This window comes from Delphinapterus leucas, chromosome 3, assembly GCF_059928025.1.
Source record: "Delphinapterus leucas isolate spDelLeu-1000000601 "Yukka" chromosome 3, BTC_Dleu_Yukka2, whole genome shotgun sequence".
In the NCBI taxonomy this organism is placed as follows: Eukaryota; Metazoa; Chordata; class Mammalia; order Artiodactyla; family Monodontidae; genus Delphinapterus; species Delphinapterus leucas.
The window spans coordinates 135,409,684-135,431,562 of NC_143131.1; the positions used below are offsets into that span (position 1 = coordinate 135,409,684).

General features: G+C 45.9%; 1 protein-coding gene across 3 annotated transcripts in view; it reads left to right on the plus strand.

Annotated features, from left to right (window-relative positions):
• The first annotated feature begins 2,841 nt into the window (after positions 1-2,841).
• Positions 2,842-21,879, plus strand: part of TTC1 (tetratricopeptide repeat domain 1) — an 82,693-nt gene continuing 63,655 nt past the window's right edge. For 2 of the 3 annotated variants that reach the window (XM_022566065.3, XM_022566064.2), the window contains exons 1-2: positions 2,866-5,446; positions 10,519-11,013. The gene's annotated coding sequence lies outside the window, so the exon portion shown is untranslated. Of the gene's footprint in view, positions 5,447-10,518; positions 11,014-21,879 lie in introns of all 3 variants that reach the window. The other variant, XM_089909626.1, reaches the window with a different exon arrangement.

Here is a 21,879-nt window from a genome sequence, read left to right on the forward strand (position 1 = left end):
TGAGTAAAAAGACAAAACAAATTTGGTACTATTCATCAGATATCAGGGTTTTAGGACTCAGGGTCCACCTTGAAGAAGAAAGACACAAGCTTATGACAGAGTAAAAGAATTTTATGTCTTACAGCATGAAAAAACATATTACTCAAGGTGATGATCAGCCCAAACTAAAAGGAAAAGTGAAATTTAATCAAATAATGTTATAGAACATTCTAGAGTGACAAAGCCAGAATAGGTGTGTGAGAGAAGTCTGGATGTCTTAGGGATAGTGCATCCCGTGACGAAGTAGTGGGAGGAGGGGACACAGGGCTGCTCTGAGCATGTACCTGGGTTCAAGGCCCAGCTCCACTGTCTGAACCAGCTACTTAGGCCTGAGGCTGATTGCCCTGTGTGGAAATAGGGGATGTGGTTAGCACTGACCTCACAAGGTTGGGATGAGACAACATATGAAAGAGCTTGGCCCAGACTGGGCACTGTTTTTATTACCTGTGGGCTACCTTACATATCCTCCTTTCCCGCAGTTCTCAACTTTCTTGAACCAGAAGCTCCTTTAAGAATCTGGTGAAAACCAAAGAAAAGTAAGCATAACAGCCCAAATGTCACCTACAATTCATGCCCCCCAAATCTCCCAACAGACATATGGAACCCATAAACTTTTCAACAGATTTTACTCCCTTGATATACAGAAGTAGCCAAATCCAGAGAGAAATATACACACGAGACATGCTAGCCCTCAGGGAGCCCAGCCTGGATGAGAGGTGGGCAGGTCACCAGGGAATTTGAGTGTGTGACACGAGTTGGGCGTCTACCACCACCCTCACTTGGTAAGACCCCAAGTGTCAGGCTCCATCTTCCATTTGGGGCATGGAGGTGATGGATAAGTGCCCTGGGACCTTGGGAGTGGGCTGCATGGGACCTAGGCAAAGTACTGAGCATCGCTCCTCCAGATGAAGAACAGGCCTCCTCCTGCCTGCTGTCACCAAGAGGTCCTCACCAGATGCCAAAAAGTAGAACAGCAACCACTCCTCAGCTCAAATTAGGGGTTGACTTCCAACCAAACCTGGAAACAGACATGGCAGCCTCTAGCTACCCCACCTCCTCTCAGCAGATTCCTTCAGTACGGTCTTCACCTTACCCCCCCAGTCCATGGAATCTTTATTTAGTCTGGCTAAGGGTGAGAGTCAGGATACAAAGGCATGGCTGGGTCAACTTAGAAGAAATTGCGTCCTTCCACAGCCTTCCCACATTACACCTGGACCTGCCTTCTGAAACTTAAGAACCAAGCATTGGCCATGTTTTTCTTTGGCTTCCCCTGGAAAACCTTTCCCTCAGTCAATGGGACTAAGCTGGCTTTCCCTTGGTCAATGGGACTGGCTGGCTTGGCTACAGTCAGAGCCTCAGTGTATGAGTTAGTTCGCTGAAGTGTGGGTGTTGGGAGGTGGGGAGGGGACAGATGTTCAATATGCTCCCATTCCTGCTCTAACCTCTCAGCCCTCTCCTTCCCCGCTCTGCTCCAGCCATGCTGGCCTCTGCTGTTCCTCAGACTGGGGAGCCTGGCTCCCCACTCAGGGCCTTTGCACTTGCTGGCCCCTCTACCTAGCTCTCCTTCTCTCCACACGGCTTCCTCCCTCACCTCCTTTGCATCTTTGTTCAAGGGTCACCTCTCAGGGGTCATCTGATTCCTCTGACTGTCCTATTTAAAACTGACGTCCTCACTGCCCACGTCATCTAGCCCCTCCTATAGCCCTTTCCCACTTTTATTTTCTCCATAGCACTTATTGCTGCCTAGCATGTTTTATATTTTATCTGTTTTTATGTTTTTTTGTCTGTCTCCCCATGCACACTAGAAATACAAGTTCCATGAGGGTGGGGATTTTTTTTCTGTTTTGTTCAGCATTGTATCCTCAGCATCTAAAGTAGTGCTTGCCACCTGGTTAAGTGTTCGAATATTTTTGAATGAATGAGTGTATGTTACCTCACCATGAGTGTGGGAGTGCTATCATAGTAGGAGAACAGAGTGCTAGGGGAGCTCGTGGTAGGGGCTCCTACCTCTAACTTGATGATGCGAGCTGGGGCAGGGGGCAGTTCTGGTCAGGGAAGGCTTCCTGTAGGAAGTGGCATCTGAAGAATGTCAGCTGGGCCCTGCCTACCCAACACCCACTGTGGTTCCGTTGTTAGTGCTTTCATACACCACCTGGGTGGAGATGGGAGTCTAAAGGCCAGGTATCTGGTCATAGCCCAGCTCCTAAGTCTGCCCCCTCTTTAGGCTTCTGTCTACTGTCTGACAATCAGAAGCATTGAGCCAAAGACACCCCTAAGCTCTGCCGATCTATGATGCCACTTTTGTTCTCTCCTCAATGCACAGTCCTCATAGACGAGCTACTTTTTGGAGACAACGTCATAGTGATTAGTAAGATAAACAGCATTGGCCCTTGCTGATGGCCTCATTCAGAAAAGCAGCATCTATATAAGAAGCTTCCAGAACTGCTCGGGAGCAGAGGAAAGTGCTAAAACCTGGTGACTGCCCTCACATATAGTGCCAGTTGCTTCTGCTGAAAGTATGTTTGTGTCTCCACCAAACACCACCTGAAATCCGGCAACCACTTACACCTGTATGTCACGCCCCCGTTTGTTCTTTCATTTAGTCTACAAATGATTGTTGATCTGGGAGCCAAAGAAACAAAGGCAAATAAAACGCAGCCTTTGCACTCATGAACATTTCAGTCTGAAAGAGGAGATTGGACATTCCCTCCAAACAAGAATTCTGAAGGGACACAGACATCGTCAGTGCCATTGGAGGCATGTAAGTAAAGGGCTTTGGGAATTCAAGGGAGAAAGGTTGCAGGTTGAAGCCCTAACCTTCTATGTGATGGTGTTAGGAGGTGGGGCCTTTGGGAGGTAATTAGTTTAGCTGAGGTCATGAGGGTAGGTCTTCCATGATGGGATCAGTACCCTTATAAGAAGAGGGAGAGGGCTTCCCTGGTGGCACAGTGGTTGAGAGTCTACCTGCCGATGCAGGGGACACGGGTTCATGCCCCGGTCCGGGAGGATCCCACATGCCACAGAGGGGCTGGGCCCGTGAGCCATGGCCGCTGGGCCTGTGCGTCCAGAGCCTGTGCTCCGCAACGGGAGAGGCCACAGCGCTGAGAGGCCTGCATACCAAAAAAAATAAAAGAAGACGGAGAGATACCAGCGCTTCCTCTCTCCACCATGGGAGGACACGGTGAGAAGGCAGCCACTTGCAAGTCAGGAACAGGGTCCTCACCAAGGACAGGGTCTGCTGGCACCTTGATCTTGGACTTCTAGCCCCCAGAACTGTGAGAAAGAAATGTCTGCCACCCAGTCTGTGGAGTTTGTTTGGCAGCCCGAGCTGTTGAATACAGGAGGATCTAAGAGGTCAGAGATGAGAACCCGGGCGAGGAGGGGTCTAAAAGAGGTGAGAGATGTGAGAGGTGACAGGGTGGGTGTGTAAAGGTCTGGCCCAAGCAGTTGCATGCCCAAAGTGATGCCAGAGCAGTTTTCCTATGACAGGCTGAGCAGGTACGGGGATCCCCACCTGACAGACCAGGAAGCTGAACCGCTCAAAGTTCCTTTCCCAGGTCCCATGGCTGATGAAGGGGATAGTCAGAACAAGACTCCACACTGCCTGGCCCCAACCTAGAATTTGTTCTCTCCTACTGGATCTGTCTGTGAGATAGATGTGTTTCAAGCCTAGATTCCAATCAAAACATAGCTTGGAAAGTGGTGGTACACCCTGGTCCTTAGGGCTGAGTTCAAACCCTGGCTCTGCTCTTCATCAGCTGTGTGGTCCCAGTGAGGTGACTTAACCTCCCTGAGCCTCAGTTCCCACACTAGAAAGACTGCCATGATAGAATCTTCTTCACACAGTTGCTATGAGGAATAAATGAGCCAATGCTTGGAACTGAGAAGTGTTGGGCATATAGGAAATGCTCAACTAGTAATAGCGGTTACGTCAGTATCCTCGCTGTGAGGAAACAGGGAAAAACCTAGGGTCTCAGCATTGGCCAACAGGAAAGTTAAAAGCTTTTGTCTGAACCAGGGTTAACAGGTGTTAGAGGGTTCTCTTCTAAAGCTACATTATGTCCACACTCCAACTCTTCTGAGAGAAGTCCTATCTGGGGAGAGATGAGAATAAAAGAAAACCGGGAGAAAATGAATAGTGCGTTCAGATCATCCGAGTAGGGGCAGATGCTACCAGGGCCTGGTGAGCAAATCTCGGTGGCAGAACTAGATTCAGGAGCTGGACTCACAAGGAGTCTTCTAGTCTAGGGGCTCTCACACTCTTTGACTGCAACCCACAGGATGGAACACTGCACATTGCAACTCAGTACATGTAGATATAGATATACAGATATCAAGGTTTCTCAGTCTCCTCACTGTTGAAATTTTGAGTTGGATAATTCATCGCTAGGGACTGGGGAGGGGGCTGTCTTGAGAATTGTAGGATATTTAGCAGCATCCCTGGCCTCTACCCACTTGATGTCAGTAGCATTTCCTGCCCCCTTCAGTTGTGACAATTAAAATTGTCTCCAGACGTCTCCAAATGTCTCCTGGGAGACAAAATTGCCCACAGTTGAAAACCACTAATGCACACAGATATAAGGGACAAAAGTTTCATAAAATTTATCCTTACTTACAAAATGTACTCTGGTATTTCTCGTTTTGTATTATTAGATGTCACTTTTTTTAAAGTGCCAATTGTGGCTCACTAACTTAATTTCACAGTGCAAGAACCGTAGTAGTTTGAGGAACACTGTTCCAGGCGAGGCTTTCTGCTTATCCCTGGCCTTCAGAAACTCAGTTGTAACTGTTTTCCAATTTCATCTGTCCTTCCCAGAGGGGAACCCTTATTGAGAATTGGGAAGATGTTTGGGTTGGGAAAGTTACATATCATCTTAGGATCTCTGTCCCACCCTCTGTAAAATGGAGATCAAATGCCTACCTCAAAGGCTTGGGTGGACAGTAATGAGATAATCCCTAGAATAAGCACTATCTCTGAGCAACTGCTATGTGCCGGGCACTGTGCTAGGGGGTTTACATACACATTTTCTCATTTAATTCTCATAGCATTTCTATGAACAAGGGACTATGTTTACCATTACTTTATAGATGAGGAAACTGAAGCTTGGAGAAACTAAGAGTGCAGACTTTGGAAGATGTGGTGGTTTTAAAATATTTCTGCAGGTTCTTCTTATTAAGAGGTGAAGTCTAATTATTCACCCCTTGAATAGAATGCAGCAGAAGTGACCCCGTGGGACTTCCAAAGTCATGTAACATAATTCAATCCTCATGTCTTTCTCTCTTGTGATGCTTGCCCTTGGAACCCACCTGTCATTTTATGAGGAAGCCCAGGCCGCATGAAGAGGCCACAGTAGATGTACCTGCCAGCTGAGGTCCCAGCCAACAGCCAGCCTCAACCACCAGACATGTAAGTGACCCTTGAGTGAGAACGACCCAGCTGAGCTCAATTAACACCCAGCATCATGATAGATAATAATGAAGGACTATTGCTGTTTTGCACCACCAATTTTGCTTTACGGCAACAGATAACTTGTAAATAAGGGAAGACCTAAGATTTCTACTTAGACAGTATGACTCTGGAACCCACACTTATAACCATTACCCCTAGGGCCAGGAAGGGTTTGCACTTTGTGGTTTGATTTTTCCCCCCAGCTTTATAGATGTATAATTGACAAGTTAAAATTGTATATATTTAAGGTGTACAACATGATGTTTTGATATAAGCATACACTGTGACATGCTTACCACAATCAAGCTAATTAACATATCTATCGCCTCACATGTTACCTTTTTGTGTGTGTGGCAAGAACACTCTCTTAGCAAATTTCAAGTATACAATACAGTATTATTAACTATAGTCACCATGGTGTACATCAGATCTCCAGAACTTATTCATCCCGCATAACTGAAACTTTGTATCCTTTGACCAACATCTCCCCATTTCCCACACCTCCCAGCCCCTGGCAACTACCATTCTACTCTTTGTTTTTGTAAGTTCAATGTTTTTAGATTCCATATGTAAGTGAGATCATACAGTATTTGTCTTCTGTGTCTGGCTTATGTCACTTAGCATAATGTCCTCCAGGTTCATCCATACGGTTGCAAACGGATTTCCTTCTCTTTCAAGGCTGAATAACAGTCCTGGGTGTGTGTATAAATTTTTTTCTCATTGTTCTGGAAGCCAGAAGTCAGATCAAGATGTCAGCAGGGTTGATTTCTTCTGCGGCCTCTCCCCTTGGCTTGTAGATGGCTGTCTTCTCCTTGTGATCTCACACAGTCTTTCCTCTGTTCCTGTCTGTGTCCAAATGTCCTCTTCTTCTGAGGACACCAGTCATATTGGATTAGGGTCCACTCTGATGACCTCATTTTATATTGCTGACCTCTTTAATGACCCTATCTCCACATACCGTCACATTCTGAAGTAGTGGGGGTTAGGACTTCAATATATGAACTTGGCGGAGGGGGGCGGGCAGCAGCGGGGAGTACACAATTCAGTCCTTAACAGGTATCCCAAGAGCCCTGGGACTAAAGCCAAAATGTTAGAACACATCAGTGAGGTAGACATTATTACTGTCTCATTTTTAGGCTTAGAGTAGCTTAAGTAACTAGTCCAAGGTTAGGTGGTTTCCAGGTAGCAAAGCCAGAATTTGAATTGAGCAGCCCCTCTGGCTTTGCTCTACACGCCCCTTACCTGGAACAACCTTCTTTGTATGTTGAAGGAAGCACCTCTCGCCTTCCTGCTTCTCCAAGCTCCCTACTCCTTCCCTCTGACTCTGCCCTGTCTCTGGTCTTGAGCTTTTAGAAAACAAAAGCCGGGAAACCTTGCAAGCTTCTCCTGCTTCCGCCATCCATGCCTCACTGGAAGGAATGAAGCACAAAGCCTACTGTCTGCTTGAATGAAGGGAAAGGGCAGAAAGGCGTGGGGCAGAAACATGAGTGAAAATCACAAATGTCACTCACGACCCAAATGTCCAATCAATCCCCATCCAAAGGGTGAATCCAGCCACTTAGATGCTCCGCATGCGTGACACACGTCAGGATGTAGCTCGCTGACTCCACACCTGGCTGAGGAATCCAGTCCACACAGCTAATCTAGCTCAAGACCATCCCTTATGAGCGTCCGCAAAGCAGGGATTGATGACGAAGCACCCGCTGCAGCATCAGGGTTGAAGCAGCCTCCTTCCATCCCTCCCTAGCTGACCCCAGGACAAGCCAGCAGGTTTCACAGGAAGGGGCTCCCAGGGCAGAGACTGGTGGCTGTCCTGACACAGCAGAGTCAGCAGGGCTTCCCCTTCCCAACCGGAACACTCTGCTGCCCCAGCGAGCCCGAGAGGCTGGCCAGCCCCTGGCTGTAATGCACCCAGGGAAACACCTGGGCAGGATTCTCCCCCTCACCTGCCCCCCACTTGAAATCACCTACACGGAGATGTCAGAAGGCACTGGATCTTCCCCACTGCAAGGTTCAAGCCCCAGCTATTCCAGCACAGCTGTCCTTGAGCATTGTCCCTAAGGTCTCTGAGGGACCGGTGTTCTTTCAACCACTTGCCACATATTGCTGAGGCCTCCTCCAAGCCAGCCATGCTTAGGATACAGTGGTGAGTAGACAGAGCCAGCCAGCCTCTGTGCCTCGGCGAGGGGGATGTGGCGGGAGTGCCAGCCGAATGGAAACTGGAATTCACAGCCCGACTGTGCCTCCTGCGCCGGTGGCCCAGGGGCCCTCCCCAGCATCTGGTGGGCATGAATTGACATGCAGGAAATCAAAGGAGTCCACAAGGGCAGTTTTGTAGGTGGGCATCGGGGGACAGAGAGACAATACTCTCTTTTTCCCAGCATCACTGGTCTCTACCGCTCTCCCGCTGCCGACCTACTTTATTTCCCTTGACAGAACCCCCCTTCGTGTTTACACTCCATGCCTTCACTTGCTCTCCCCCGTTTCCTCTCCCATCCTTTGTAAACAGGCTCTCATCCCCACCACTTCCTGGGAACCATGCTTGTCATGAAGGGCCTCGATGCTGCCAAAGCCAAGCCTTTTCTCAGTCCTCATCTTCCCGCACCTCTCAGCAGCATTTAGCACAACTGATCAGGCTCCTCTGTACTTTTAAGCACTTCTTTTGCACAGTTTCCCAGCTCGCTGACTACTCCTTCTCAGCAGAGAGCCTTCTCATCTTCCCATCCTCTCGGTGTTGAAGGTCCCCACTGCTGCGTCCTTGGATCTTCCTCTTCCCTCCCTGATGACTTTATCCACTCCCGTGGCGTTAAAGTCTATCCACACCGTGATGACTCCCAAATCATGTCACCAGCCCAGGCCTTTCATAGGCAGCTCGAACTTCACATGCTCCCAGCTGACCTCTTGGTTCCTCCCGAATCCCAGTAACTGTATCACCATTCACCTGATTTCACAAACCAAATATCCCAGAGTCTCTTTGACTTCCCTGTGGATCTCAAACCCCACATCAACCATCAATAGGCTTGATGGCCTCTTTTGCAAAACGTATCTGGAATCCATCCACTTCTCACCACCGCCACCATCACCTTCTCCAGCAGTTGCCTCCCAACTCAACTCCCTGCTTCCCCCTTAGAAAACCGTCCATCTGTACCACCCTCCCCAGCGGCAAGAATGGTCCATTTGAAAGGTAAATGAGACCATGCCCCTGCTCAAACACTCCAGTGAGTTCCCACTACAAGAAATCCACATTGCATGCAATGCTCTGCTCCCCCATTTCTTCTCCCACCTCCTCTGCTATACTCTCCCCTCCCTCTGCTCTAGAAAGACACTGGCCCCCTTGATGAACACACCAGGGATACGCCTTTCTTAGGGTCTCTGCCGTTGCTGTTCCCTCTGCCTGTGCTACTCCAGATATTTACAGTTGTCACCCCTTTGGGACTCAATTCAGATGTCACCACCTCAGAGACGCCTTTGCCGATCACTGGTTGTAAAATAGATCACCCATCGCTGTAGCTCCTTACCTGGCTTTCCTTATTTTATAGCACTTATCAAGAGCTGACCTGTTCGTTTACTTATTTATTTATGGGCTGTCTCCTCCATTAGAAGGTGAACTCTACCTGGGCAAGAGCTTGATCCCTTGTATTTACTTCCGGATCCCCAGATCAGAGAATAGCAACTGGCATATAGCAGGCGCTCAGTAAACAGTTGTTGAATGAATGAATGATGTTTTGGTATCTGGTCCCTGGCCAGCCCTCAGGGAGTGTTGTGCCAGTGCCGCCTTTTCCCAGCTGTGAGTCTGATGATGAGCGCCTCTTTCCAACTTTGCTGAAAATCTGCAGTGATGGGAATATTTATACCACAGGAATGGGTAAACGTGACAAATCAGGGCTTTGATTTTTCTTTTTTGGAGAGCAGTTTACCAGTACACCACTTTTAATCTCTGAAGAAGCTCTTTCCTCAAAGAACTTTGGGACACTGGGAGCCCAAGCAGCACTACCTCTGGGCCCTGATGACAAAATCTGATCCTGAGCTAGAAACGGAAGCATTCTGTTTGGAGCAAAGCTTGGTTTGGGTGCTGTGAGACCTAAAGGGAAGACACCTCCATCTGGCCTTGAGGGTTTGCAGCTTTGGGCGGGTGGGGACTTAACCCCGCAGGAGAGGGTGAGCTCTGGAAGCACCAGGTGAGGGAGCCGCACTGGTCACACTTGTGGCTACTCTTTCATGCAACTTGCGGAAAGCGGTTATTACGGAGGTGGGGGGAGAAAAGGAACTCACAGGGGCTCCAGAAATATTGGGGGAGACTCAGAAGGCCTGAGGCTCGATAGATGGGGGTTTACTAGGCAGAAATATCGATTATACTTATTCGTGTGACCAAATTTGCACCCTCTGACCGGTGGGACTAGAGCTAGCCCAGTTTGGAAGGACATGGGCACTCAGAGGCTGGTTCTTGTATCTGAGCTGCCAGCTTTTAGTACACAGAGCTGGGGCTGTGGTTCTTTGACTCAGAGAGTAGAAGAGCTACTCAAGGGCTTATTAGAAATACAGACTCAGCACTACCACCTCTGGCCTCCTCCATCTGATTTAGTAGAGCTCCGCAAACTGCATTTTTAGCAAATGATCTAGGTGGTCTGTAGACAACATGTTAAGAAGCACTGCACTTTAACCTGCACCCCGTCAGGAAAAGGATCAGATTTTACTCCCCTCCAGATCCCCTAGAGGGTCTACTGTCTTCGGGGACCCACTTGGGTAAACACTGAGTTGGAAGAGCCATTCCTCTCTCCCCTGGTCACTGACTTTTGTCTGCCACCTGCCTTAAGCCCAGGTGGCTTCAGAGAAAGGGAACCTCTCATCTGACCCTCCTGCCCCAGATTGTTGACCTCCCCACCCCTGCCTCCAGCGAGGAAGAAGCTAGGCCAGGGGGTAAAAGGGCGATGCTGTAACAAGCTCGGAGAGACGGTTTCCAGAAACCAGACAGCAGCTGTTTTCATGCCTTTCCAGTCACACCAGGAAGTTTCAATTTCCTCCTCTTGCAGGCTCATAAACATTTGGCGTTCGGTTTCTGTGTTTTCTGCAACTGCCGGAAGCTACCTTCGCCATTCCGGGCGGGGGCGCAGTGCACGCCCAGGTGCGCGGGGCTCTCCTGCGGGCGCACGGGGCCGGGCGCCGCCGCCGCCGCGTCTCCATCTGCGCGCAGCAGAAATGAAGCCTTCCGGGGCCTCTCCTTGCCGCCCAGAGCCGGCCTTCCTTCCTCTGTACGTGCAGAGACGGGGAAACAGTTCTTTAGACACCGCAGTGAGTGAGACCGCTCCGCTGCCCCTTCCCCTGAGCTGGTGCTGGGAGTGGGGCAAGCTCGGCGCTGAGGAGGACCCGGGCGCCACCTGCCGTCCAACGCGCCTAAGCGACGGGAGTGTGAACGCACCAAGTTGCTTTGCAATTCCCTGGCCTCCCCAGGATTCAAGTCAAAGAGACGGAAGTGCACCAAACACCAAGGGAGTGGATTTACTGAACTTCTTCCCTGTACCCGACAGGTAGGTGTACATCTGAGTCCCTTTCTGGAGAGCTTTGGGACTAGTGAGGAAGATCAGATTCAGACTGCATTTTTCTCCCTGGGCTTTACAGAGGCATGCCAGGGACTTCACAAAACTATGGGATAAATGTGGGGCATCTCCTGGAGTGCCAGTTTTATGGGGTGAGACAAGAATTAAAACACTTTTAATATAAAACTAGAATTTTAAGATAAACAAGGGACTTGAAAGAAATTTTCCTCTCCCTATAGCCACTTGCAGTTGACCTCCCCAGACATTCTGGGTTCTGCATTCACTCTCTCCTGCTGTTAGGGATTTTTTAGTGGGAAAAGCTGAGAAGCTCTAGATAAAGAAACAGGAGCTGTTGAAGAAGCAGTGGAAAGTGCAGTTAGGTAAGCCTTGACTACATGGAGGCCTCCAGGGAGAAGGTGAGGCAGGGGCATCCAGGAAGACTGCTGAGGAGGGGGAGCTGCAGCCCACCTGGAAGGATTTGGGAAGGCAAAGTGGAGGGGAAGTGAGGGGAGAGGAAGGGAGGGTATTCCTAGAGGGAGAGACAACAGAAACACAACCTAGCTGGTCCCCACTGTCAGTGGAAAAAGTGGGCGGCGTGGCTGTGGTGTTCTGGAGGCCTCTGAAAGCACAGCAGGAAATATTTTTTAAATTGATAATCTGTTGAGAGTGTGAAGACAAAGGCAACCTCATACAGTGCTAAGGGGTGATCTTAGTGCAGACATTTTGGAGGACAGTTTGGCAATATCTGAAATATTTCAAGTAAACATTCCTTCAGCAGAGCATTTGTAGGCCTCTGACCCACAGGGAGACTCTTACAAGCCCCCAGGGATGTACAAGGATGTTTACTGCAGCTTTGTCTGTAGAAGGGAAACATGGAAATGATGCAAATGTCCATCCAGAGAAAAACGCTTAGATAGATTATGCACATCCCTGCTGTGAAATGCAATGTGGTGGTTAGCAAGAATGAGGTCCCTGGCTGTATACTGACATAGAAAATCTCTAAAATGAGGTGGACACTATGGAAAAGGCAGATTACATGACCATACATATAGTTTCATTCCATTTACGTACATTTTAAAGCTGTATGTTTGAATGTATGATTCTCAGCCGGAAATGGGAATGAGAGTATGTACTAGGGAAAAAAAGAGGAACAGAGAAGGTCTTCTCTTTTTATTTCATATATTCCCTATCTTGCCTTTTTTGTATATAGAAAAAATATATATATATTCCTAAGGTACTCTAAGGTTTTTTTTTTAATTGTGGTCAAATACACATAACATAAAATTTACCATCTTACCTATTTTTAAGTGTACAGTTCAGTGGTGTTAAATATATTTACATTTCACACTGTTGTGCACCAATCTCCAGAACTTTTTCATCTTGCAAAACTGAAACTCGTTCAACAACAGTTCATCCACCCTCCACCTCCCCGCCCCTGCCCCTGGCAACCACCATTCTACTTTCTGTTTCCATGAGTTTGACTAGTCTAGATACCTCATGTACAGTATTTGTCTTTTTGTGATTGGCTCATTTCACCTACCATAATGTTCATTTTGTAGCATATGTCAGAGTTTCCTTTTTTTAAGGCTGAATAATACTCCTTTGTATGTATATACCACAATTTGTTTATCCATTCATTCATTGATGAACATGTGGGTTGCTTCCATCTTTTGGCTTTTGTGAATAATGCTGCTATGGACATGGGTGTATAAATACCTCTTCAAGACCCAGATTTCAATTCTTTTACATATATATATCCATAAATGGAATTGCTGAATCATCTGGTAATTCTAATTTTTTGAAGAACTGCCATACTGTTTTCCATAGCAACTGCACCATTTTACATTCCCACTAACAGTGCCCAAGGGTTCCAATTTCTCCACATCTTCACCAACAGTTGTTATTTTCTGGGGTTTTTTTCTTTTTTAAATAGTAACCATCTGAATGGGTATGAGGTGATATCTCATTGTGGTTTTGATTTGCATTTTCCTAATGGTTAGTGATGCTGAGGATCTTTTCACATGCTTGTTATCCATTTGTATATCTTCTCTGGAGAAATATCTATTCAAGTCCTTTGCCCATTTTTAAATTAAATTATTTTTTATTGTTGAGTTTCAAGGAAGTTTTTTTTAATATAAATTTTTTTTTAATTTACTTATTTTTGGCTGCGTTGGGTCTTTGTTGCTGCGCACGGGCTTTCTCTCTAGTTGCGGTAAGCGAGGGCTACTCTTCGCTGCAGTGCACGGGCTTCTCTTGTTGCAGAGCATGGGCTCTAGGAGCGCGGGCGTCAGTAGTTGCGGCACAGGGGCTCAGTAGTTGTGTCTCACAGGCTCTAGAGCACAGGCTTGGTAGTTGTGGTGCACAGGCTTAGTTGCTTAGTGACATGTGGGATCTTCCCAGACCAGGGCTTGAACCCGTGTCCCCTGCATCAGCAGGCGGATTCTTAACCACTGCGCCACCAGGGAAGCCCCTCAAGTAAGTTTTTAAGTCAGTTTTATTGGGGTATAATTTATATAAAATAAAACTCACTCTTGGGGGAGATAAACTAGGAGTTTGGGATTAACATATACACACTACCATGTATAAAATAGATAACAAGGACCTACTGTATAGCACAGGGAACTATATTCAGTGCCTTGTAATAACCTATAATGGAACAGAGTCTGGAAAGGAATATATATATATATACATATATATGTGTATATATATGTGTGTGTATATATATATATATATATATTTGAGTCACTTTGCTGTACACCTGAAGCTAACACAACATTGTAAATTAACTATACTTCAATTTTTTTTTAATGGTTTAAAAAATTTTTTAACTCTTTTGTTAAGAGTATGGTCTGATAAATTTTGACAAACGTATGCATTCATGTGACCAATACCAAAATCAAGATGTAGAAGATTTTCAACACTCCCCAAGTTTCTCTCATGCGCCTATGCAGTCACTCTCTTCCCACTTTCAGTCCTAGAAACCACTGATCTTCCCTACAGTTTCCCCAGTGTCATACAGATGAAATCCTCCCTGGAGGAACTAAATATGGGAAACCTGAGTCTTAGTCACCTCATCAGACCCCGTGTCTCTCTTTTTTTTTTTTTTTTGAATTTTATTTATTTTTTATACAGCAGGTTCTTATTAGTTATCTATTTTATACATATTAGTGTATATATGTCAATCCCAATCTCCCAATACGTCACACCGCCACAACCCTATGCTGCTTCCCCACCTTGGTGTCCAGACCCTGTGTCTCTCAGAGTGGACTCTTGTGAGCTGTTTGGAGGTCTTTCTAGCATCTGAAACGCAAAACTTTTTCATATGTATATAACCTTCCGTATCTGGCTTTGTCCACTTAGCATTATGCTTTTCATTCATGTTTTGCATGTGTCAGTAATTCATTTCTTTTTTATTGATGAGTGGCATTCCATTTTATGGATAAACCACAATTTGTTTATTAATTCCCCAGTTTATGGACATTGGGTTGTTTCCAGTTTGGGGGTATTATTAATAAAACTACTGGAAACATTTGCCTACAAGTCTTTGTGTGTGAATGTATGTCTGTTTTCCTTTCTTTTGGGTAGATACCTAGCAGTGAGATTGCTGAGTTGTATGGTAACTTTATCAAAACTGCCAAACTGTTTTCCAAAATTGCTGTACCGTTTGCATTCCTGCCAAGAATGTGTGAGATTTCTAGAAGCTCCACATCATCACCAACATCGGTATTGTTAGTCCTTTCAAATTTAGTCATTCTAGTGGGTGTATAGTTTCCCCTGTGGCTTTAATTTGCATTTCCCTAATGACTAATGATATTGAACATCTTTTTTGTGTTATTTGCCCTCCGTACATCTTCTTTGGTCATGTGTCCAAATCTTTTGCTCATTCTTATTGTTTTTTAAAATCTTCTTATTCATTTTTAAGAGCTCTTTATATATCTTAGGCCCAATTCTTTTGATATATACGTGCTTTGCAAATATTTTCTCCCAGTTTGTCTTGTCTTTTCATTTCCTTAACAGCGTTCATGCTTTTTATTGTCCTATAAGTAAATTTTGAATTTAAGAATCAAGCAAACCCGGCAGACAGCTCTTCATGGTTGATGAGGCTTTTGGGGAGGAAAAATTGGTCTTTGAGCAAAGGAATGCAGAGAAAGGAAAAATTTGTCCTTCTTCATTGGGAGGACTGAATGGAAAAGAGAAAAGACAATTGCTCCAGGTTCAAGCAATGTCCAAAGCTTCGTTGGCTGACTCTGCTCTGCAAGCAGAGTGAAGGTGGAGCTCCCCGACAGGATCAAATAATGACATGAATAAATGTGTAACTGCAGACGGGGTAAGTGTTAAAAAGGCAAGATGCACAGTGCTCTGACAGCTGAGGACCAGCCCTCTGGCCTGGTGGGGGGTGGCTTTCCTGAGGAAATGAAGCCTGAGCTAAGCTTTGAAAGAGTGGGAAAGGGAGCATTCCAGGCAGAGGGAACAGCCCATGCTCTGGCAAGAGGATGCTTTCTGAAAGGCCAGGGTTCATGGTGCTGATTGAAAGGCAGACAGGGACCAGACCATGCAGGGTCTGGAGGACTTTAGGTGGGTTTTTTTGTCTTCATCCTAAGAGATTGGGATCAAAAAAGTGGGTGATGTGATCAGATATGCATTTTGGAAAGATTAATTTGGCTGCTGAGTGGAGAATTAATTAGAGAAGAAACGGAGAATTAGTGTTCCATCAAAGTTAGTCAGTCAGTCCATCTCTCTAAAATGGCCATAATTAAAACAACAACAACAACAAAAAGCCCAGAAAGTAACATGTGATGACAATGATATGGAGAAACTGGAACCATTGTACACTGCTGGTGGGAATGTAAAATGGTACAACCCCTATGGAAAACAGATTGGCAGTTACTCAGTAACTTAAACATAGAATGACCATTTGACCTGACAATTCCACTCCTAGGTATATACCCAAAAGAACTGAAAACAGGGACTCAAACAAAAACTTGTATGTGAATGTTCATAGCAGCACTACTCACAATAGCCAAAAGGTGGAAGTAACCCAAATGTATATCAGCTGATGAATGGATAAATAAAATGTGGTATATCCATACAATGGAATATTATTCAGCCATAAAAAGGAATGAAAAGTACTAATACATGCTGCAACATGGATGAACCTTAAAAACATCATGCTAAGTGAAAGAAGCCAGATACAAAAGGCCAGATGCATGATTCCATTTATATAAAATATCTAGAGTCACAAATCCATAGAGACAGAAATCAGATTAGTGGTTGCCAGGGCTAGGAGAGGGGGAAATGGGGAATGACTGATAATGGGTACAGGGAGGCCTTTGGGGTGATGAAAGTGTTCTGGAACTAGATAGCGGTGATGGTTGCACAAAATTGTGAATATACTAAATGTCACTAATAGTAAATTTCATGTTATGTGTATTTTACTATAATAAAAATTTTAGTTTGTCCTCATATCCCCTCATCTATGCAAGAAGGAAGTTGATTTCATTACATGCTTCTGGTCCTAACTTTTTAAGATGCCATAACTGCTCAGCTAGTGTACGTTGCTCTCTGACCACCCACAGGATGACTTAAGTAAAACACTGAATAGGCAATAATATTAGACCATAAAATGAGGAAGTAACTCTTTTCAGTGTCTTTTAGTCCTTCCCATTACGTCAAATTGAAAGTCGGACTTTGATACTAGTAAAGCCCTAACACCCCTCTAACACTTTCTCTCAACCTCTCTCTCTCTCTCTTCCTCCCCCCCTCTCTTGTTTAGGTACAGAGAAAGCACACCTCAGGCGCAGCCCTTTAGATAGGCAGCCTCAGAGCTCAATTTTAATCATATTGTTTTGTTTTCATTGTATTTACTTTTATTGAAAACTTCTCTTTGGAGCAAGTGGCACTAGTATTTCAACTATGCAGATTACATAAAATTTTTCTTTTAAAATAGATTTTAGGGCTTCCCTGGTGGTGCAGTGGTTGAGAGTCCGCCTGCCGATGCAGGGGACATGGGTTCCGTGCCCCGGTCCGGGAAGATCCCACATGCTGCGGAGCGGCTGGGCCCGTGAGCCATGGCCGCTGAGCCTGCGCGTCCGGAGCCTGTGCTCCACAACGGGAGAGGCCACAACAGTGAGAGGCCCGCGTACCGCAAAAAAAAAAAAAAATTTATTAAGTGGGGAAATTATTTTTAAATATATATTTTAAAATAATAGAGGACCACAGAAATAGCAAAAATCATGGTGTGGCTATGCTAATGACTGAAGTGTGGGAAACAGTACAGTGTTCAATTACTGCTGCTACTTCTCAGGATCTAGAGGCCATCAAACCTGTGTAAATTATGGGCTGTGGACAAAGTTCTGGCTAAGACTCGGCTAGTACCAGCCCTCACCCATCTCCCACCCTGTCACTGTGTCACTGTGATGGAGCGAGGGGAGTGAGCCAGGGAGGCCTGCGGCTTGGAAATTAAAGCTGAGGAGACAGGAACTGGCTTCTCATCCAAGGCCCTTGAAGCTGACCTTGAGGGTAACTGGGGACTCAGCTGTGACTCCCTCACAGAAATCCTCAGCAGGGGAAGGGATGGATGAATGGTGAAAAGAATCAATCAACCTGATCAGACTCACTGCTTCTCAAACCCCACCTCATCCTCCCGAAGTGAGAGGATCTGTTAGAAACAGGTCTTCATGAGTTGTGCTCACCCTGCTCGTCCCAGTTACCCTCCCAAGAGGATGCTACTGGCAGAGTCTGTTCCTGTGAGAAGAGGTCATAATAGCTCTCCAGGCAGCCTCCACAAGCACTCAGACTTCTTCTCATCATTCATCCTATTCAAGGAGCCCCTCAGAGCAGGGATTACTAAGAAGCCCCCAAATAAGTACTGTTTCTAAATCTAAGATCTAAAGGGCCGTTCATTTTAAGGTATAATAAAAGCAGCTCTCTGTGCTTTAGTTCTTAGAAAAATCTTCCTAGATAAAACATTTTGAGGAGTTTCCAATGTCCTTCAAACTGATGCCTTGAGAGCCCCAGGACTTTAGCATAGACAGCTGAGTTAAATAGCAAACCAGCTCTGTAGCTTCCTGAGGGGAGGATCTATAAGAAATGCTAAAACATCACTGGGATAAATTAGTGGACAAGTTAATTGGCCTCATTCCTGCTCTAAAAGGCAGTTCTTGATGGGGAGATTTTTTTTAGAATCCACTCTTTCCTAACATAGACCTAACTCTGTACAGTGCACGTGTTTGGTCAGAGTCAACAAAACATTGGTAATCATGGCAAAGAGTAGGTTGCTTAAAGCTCTAGTTCTGCCTGTGCCTGGGAACGTTCTCATACAAATGTTTCTTCTCCCTTTAAAAACAGAGTTTAAAAAAAAATAGGTATTCAAATGATGATTATGTTTTGGCTCAAAAGGTATCACAAGTCAAGATATAACTTTGTACAACTCCCCAGCAGAACCCAGACAAAAGAAGAGCCTCCTTAACTGAACTCAGCTCCTAGAGTAGAAAAGTCCTGTTTACAAACTTGGAAGAGATGGGTGGTGGGAAGCTAAGGGACAAGACTGGGAGGTCAGGCATGGGAGGGGTCCTTGTTGAACCCCGGGACTGTTTGTATGTATCCATCAGCACATGGCCTCACAAGCAGCCCTATCCTGGGACTCCCAGACACAGGAGGGGGAGACCCAAGTTCTACGCACTGATCCAGAAGGAGTGTTAAACTTTTGGTAAGAGACCTTCACCTAGAAAATAGGTCTCAATCTGTGGGTGTCTTCTGCCCTGAAGTCAGGCAAAAGAGGAGTGGAAGGTAGATAGTTGATGTTGCTTCTTGCTGTTCCTTTTTGCCCACACCAGAAAATAATTAATTTGTTTTCTTCCTAAGTGCCTGGTGGTAAAGAGTGATTAATTCATTTGAACCATGCAGGTGGGGTAGAACTAAAGTATGCTGAAAATAATTGAAGTTAGCCTCACAAAATCAGTGGGCACCTCACCAGAGGTGAAACTTTGAAACAAAATAATGGACCTGTTTATGAGGACTGGATAATTTGTTAAATAATCTTAATTTTGTACCCTTTAACCTACCTCCCCAAAAGTTGTCTGATTCAGAAAAATCACAAAAGAGAGTTAACAAGAGAATAAGTACATGGAACAATAAGAGATGCTCCCCTGGATTTTTTTCTTAGAACATTAATAGGCCCTACTGGGTGGTTAATCTATTTCTATGTGTTTTGGTTTTTTTTTTTTTCTTTTTTTTGGCTGTGCCGCGTGGCTTGCGGGATCTTAGTTCCCTGACCAGGGATTGAACTCATGCCCCCTGCAGTGGCAGTGCAGTCCTAACCATTGGACTGCCAGGGAATTCCCTATGCATTTGTATTTGTAGAAAATCTGTTCATTCATCCCCACTAAACAAAATCTGAAGGGCAAAGTTTGACAATATACTTTTGGAGAGAATGTTGGCAAACATGTATAGTACTCCTGGGAATGGAAGTGAAGAAAACCTCTTAAGGAGGTAGGCACTTCAGCCACCCCTGAGCTAAGGAATTGCAAATGCCGACTGCCTCCTTAGTAAGAGGGGGAAGGAAGAAATAGAGAGTTTAAGCACAATGAAATATTTTGATAAATCGTCTTGCCCATATAACAACATACCACAGTCTGGGTGGCTTAAATAACAGAAACTTATTTTCTCATAGTTCCAGAGGCTGGAAGTCTAAGCTCAAGGTGTTGGCAACGTAGGTTTCTCCAATGCCTCTCTCCGTGGCTTACAGATGACTGCCTTCTCACCATGTCCTGACATGGCCTTTTCCCAGGCCTACGCATCCCTGGTGTCTCTCCCTCTGCTTATAAGGTCATCAGTCTTATTGGAGTAAGACCCTACCATTATGATCTCATTTAACCTTTATTACCTCCTTATAGGCTCTATCTCCAAATATAGTCACATTGGGAGTTAGGGTTTTAACATATGAATTAGGGGGGAAACACAATTCAGTCCATTACAGTGTATGAACATTTTCTGGAAGGATACGCAGCAAACTGTTGCTAATATCACTTCTGGGGAGTGGTGCTGGGATTCCAATTTAGTCTTATTTCTTCTACCGGCATTTTTTTCCTCCTACCTGAATTTTTTTAGTGATATTATTTTAACAGATGATGATAAGAGGATATTAATTGGAAGGGGTGCCAAATTTTAGCCTGCCCAGTACACTTTCAGAGGCCCAGGCAGCCCTGAGTGTAGAGAGCCATGTGCCTCGCTTCTAGGCCTATGGCTCAGGAAGCCTACTTTGGAAGGCATTAGCATCCCAAGTGGTCCCCAGTCCATCAGTGCTGGGGAAAGGGATGTCCAAGGAAGGAAAGGACCAGGTGGGGAAATAGCGCCGTCCTGTTGACAAGACCATAGGCCAAGAGGACCACCCGTAGGGCCCCAGCTCTGATGGTAAAGGTCCAGCAGAGTGGCCACAGGAGCGGGGTTGAAGGGGTGTTTGGAGCGGGGTGGAAGGGGTATTCACAGCCCCCTACAACCACTCACTTCTCATCCCACATTCTTCCTGTGAAGTCAGCATTGCTGGCAGAAATAACATCTCAAGGGCTTATGCAAGAAATCTGAGGAATAAATGAGAAGTTGCTTTCATCCCCTCAATTTATATAAACCTCCTAACTGCTTCCATGTCTGTGGTTGTTAGCCACTAATTATTAGGTGTTCTGCCTCTGTCAGCATTTTCATAAACTGTTCCTTTCTGTGAGACATGATAAGCATTTAATCAAGGCTGAATTAGAGGCATGTGTACCAGAGGGAGGGGAGAGGGGTGCTGGGGGTAGGTGGGGGGTAGATGGGAATGGTGAGTGTGGTTTTGAAGCTGTGAGCCAATACGGAAGAAAGAGCACTGAACTGCAAGACACTGAAACAGAAATAGTAGCAACAGCTGCCTTTAACTCTGCACTTGAAATTGGGCCAGGCACTGCGTTAAGTTCTACGTATCCTCTGATCCTCACCAGAAAACCTTGGTGTTGCGCTTACAGAGTGAGAAGCTCAGAGACAGTCAGCCACCGAGCCAGCAAGAGCTGTGTGTCAGTGAGGGAGTTGGCTGCACATAACAGAATACAAGTAGCAGTGGCTTGAGCAAGTCAGATTTTTTTCTGTCCTGTGAGAAGTCTGGGGGTAGGTGACCCAGGGTTAATGCGGCCACTCCATACCATGAGGAGAGCCCCGTGTCCCTTCTAGCATTTGCCTGTACTGTCCTTCTAATGTGGACGCAATGTCTCTCTTCCAGGCAGGAAAAGGAAAGGGACACGGGCAAAAGGCACATACAGCTGACTCTGTCCCCCTTTTATTTAAGGAGATTTCCAGAAAGTCCCATCTCTGTGTGCTTCCACTGCATCAGGTGGCCATGTTTTTTGCAAGATGGCTGTTGTGTGCCTGATATTGTGCCAGCATTTACATATATTATTGTATTTACTCTTCATAATAGCCCTGTAAGGAAGGCCTTTTCAACCCCTGGGTTCTAGTTTTTGTTGTTGTTTTTTTTGTGTGTGTGGTACGCGGGCCTCTCACTGTTGTGGCCTCTCCCGCTGCGGAGCACAGGCTCTGGACGCGCAGGCTCAGCGGCCATGGCTCACGGGCCCAGCCGCTCCGTGGCATGTGGGATCTTCCCGGACCGGGGTACGAACCCGTGTCCCCTGCATCGGCAGGTGGACTCTCAACCACTGCGCCACCAGGGAAGCCCTGGGTTCTAGTTTTATCCCTGCTATTACATAGCTAAACAATCCTAAATAATCACTTTCTCTCTCTGGCCCCCAGTTTTCTCATTTGCTTTATGAAGGACTAGACTAGAGAAGGAGTTCTTAACTTAAGGTCTACAGAACCTTGTCGGGACCATGGATA